General features: G+C 43.6%; 1 pseudogene; it reads left to right on the forward strand.

Annotated features, from left to right (window-relative positions):
* The first annotated feature begins 1,591 nt into the window (after positions 1-1,591).
* Positions 1,592-2,506, forward strand: LOC105496504 (olfactory receptor 5AR1-like; annotated as a pseudogene).
* Positions 2,507-3,059: the final 553 nt, after the last annotated feature.

The raw sequence follows: 3,059 nt of genomic DNA on the forward strand, positions 1-3,059 counted from the left end.
AGGCTTTTGGTTTTTCCATATTCAATATGATGCTAGCTATGTGTCTGTCTTGTGTGCTTTTATTATGTTGAGGTATGTTTCTTCTAGATCCAGTTTCTTTAGTTTTTATTATGAAAGGATGTTGAATTGTATCAAATGCTTTTTCAGCATCAATTGAAATGATCCTATGATTTTTGTCCTTCATTCTGTTGATATGATGTATCACATTGATTGATTTGCATATGGTGAAGCATCCTTGTATAGTCTCTATATTATTTATTTGGCTATAAACAGTGCCAGTAGTATCTGTGATTTCCTTGGTGGCACAGGGTAGAGTTATTAGTGGAAGTTCAAGCAATTCTCCTGCCTCAGCCTCCCGAGGAGCTGGGATTATAGGTGCCCACCACCATGCCAGATTAATTTTTGTATTTTTTGTAGAGACATGGTTTCACCACGTTGGCCAGACTGGTCTCAAACTCCTGAAAAGTGATCGGCCCGCCTCGGCCCTCCAAAGTGCTGGGATTACAAGCATGAGTCACCGCACCCAGCCAGTTTTCTTTTCTTATAATAACATCAATCATGTTAGAGTAGGGTTCACCCTAATCAAGTGTGACCTTACATTAACTTGATTAAATCTGCAAAGATCCTACTTCCAAATAAGGTCACAGTCACAGGTACCAGGAGTTATGATTTCAACACTTCTTTTTGGAAGATACAATTCAACACACAACACTGGGAGAAATCACTGCACTGCACATTCTAATGACTGAAGGCATCTGATTTCCTGTGTCCCAGGCCTAGGGGACTAGCACTATTGGAGTCTCTGCTTCCAAACATGACCCACACTGATCCTTTCAATTATTCCCTCTCTGGGGCAACAGACCAGGCCTCCAACACCCACTGCAGATGCTGGTTCCCTGTAGAACAGGAAATTTGGGAACAGAAAATGATTCTAACTACATAATAAGGATACAATTACTAGAACAGGCTGAGGTTTTTTGTTTTGTTGTTTTTTGTTTTTTGTTTTTGTTTTTGTTTTTGATGGAGTCTTGCTGTGTCACCCAGGCTGGAATGCAGTGGCACAATCTGGGCTCACTGCAACCCCCGTGTCTCTTGGGTTCAAGTGATTCTCCTGCCTCAGCCTCCTGAGTAGCTAGGACTACAGGTGTGCACTACCATGCCTGGCTAATTTTTTGTATTTTTACTAGAGACGAGGTTTCACCATGTTGGCCAGGCTGGTCTTGAACTCCTGATCTCAGATGATCCACCCACCTTGGCCTCCCAAAATGCTGGGATTATAGGTGTGAGCCACCACACCTGGCCAGACTGAGGTCTAATTCCACTTTCCTTATGTACTAGCTTTGTGACCTCACATAAGTTGATCATCTCATTAAATATAAATGGGTATAATATTTAAACAGAAGGTATGTATGAAGTTTCAACAGCTGCTTTAAAAATGAATTAATACATGGCTCATAGCAGGTGTTCAAGTCTTACTAGTTCCTCTCCCTCTTTCCCTAACACTGCTTATCCTGGGGATATTTAAAAAGCTTTGGGCACTGACCCGAACTCTAGGGTACACACGTGTCTTATTTGGTCTCTCTGCAGTGACATGCACACCATTGTGGAGAACCACACCCAAGTCACCTGGTTCTGCCTGCTGGGACTTACAGAGCAGGAGGAGCTCAAAGGCATCTTCTTTGTGCTCTTCCTGCTCATATATTCTGTCATGGGCAACCTGGGAATGATCACTCTGATCCATGCAGAACCACAGCTCCACACCCCCATGTACTTCTTCCTGGGTGTCCTGTCCTTCATAGACTCCTCGTTTTCCATGGTGGACACCCCCAGGCTGCTGGAGAGCTTCCTCATCTCAAGCCAATCCATCTTCTTTGCAAGCTGTGTGGTCCAGATGGCCCTCATGACCCTCCATGGTACTGCTGAGTGTCTGCTCCTGGCCATCATGGCCTATGACCAATTCACCGCTATCTGCCACCCTCTCCTCTATCACACTATTATGTCCCAACATCTGTGTGTCCTGCTAGTGGTGACCTCCTATACTGTTTCTGTTGCCAATTCAGCTTTGCTGACTGGGTGCCTCTTTAAGCTGCCCTACTGTGACCCCAATGTCATTAACTACTATTTCTGTGGCATCCCTCCTGTGCTTCATCTTGCCTGCGTAGATACTACTGAGGGTGAGACCATTATCTTCTCATCGTGTGTCTCGCTCATCCTCTTTACCATCACCATTATCCTAGTCTCCTATGCCTACATCCTGGTGCCCATTTGCAGAATGCGCTCCCTGCAGGCCCAGAGCAAAGCTCTCTCCACCTGTGCCTCCCACCTCACCATCATCTGCTTCTTCTATAGCACCATCACCTTCATGTAGCCAAGCTCTCACAATTCCATGGAACACAACAAGGTCATGTCTGTCTTCTATACTGTAATCATCCCCATGCTGAACCCTCTGATCTACAGCCTGAGGAATAAAGATATAAAATATGCTTTGAAGAGGAGATGCCTGTGAAAGTTGTGTTCATAACCAAGTGTAGAGCATTGAGCATCCTATCCCAAGCCGTAACATGGTAGCCACAATAGAAAGTATGGATAATATTAACCCTTAGATAGAGCAAAGTATATGCCAGCACTAGTTTAAACACTTGACACATTATCAACCCATTTAATCTTCACAACAAGTGTATGAAATGGGCACTATTATTATCCCTTAGGAATCTGGAGCACAGAGAAGCTGAGTAACTTGCCCAAAATCACACAGCTGATAAGAGGCAGTCTGGTTCCAGAGACTATATTCTCAACCAATGCACGGTACTGACTTTTTCTGATGACTACATCTCAAAAAAGAACAATGGCAGCATTCCTTAAATTCCAGATATCATAAGGAGAACCTGGATCACAGCATTATAAAGTGGTATGGGAGGTTTGCCGCTGTATGGGAGGTTTGCCTCGATCAGCTCGGGAGGCTTGCATTTATTCATTAAGATTAGTTAACAAGTGCCATGTTGGTGTGCACATGTACCCTAGAACTTAAAGTATAATAAATATATATATATAAATAAAAA

This window comes from Macaca nemestrina, chromosome 12 (assembly GCF_043159975.1).
Source record: "Macaca nemestrina isolate mMacNem1 chromosome 12, mMacNem.hap1, whole genome shotgun sequence".
NCBI classification, from domain to species: Eukaryota; Metazoa; Chordata; class Mammalia; order Primates; family Cercopithecidae; genus Macaca; species Macaca nemestrina.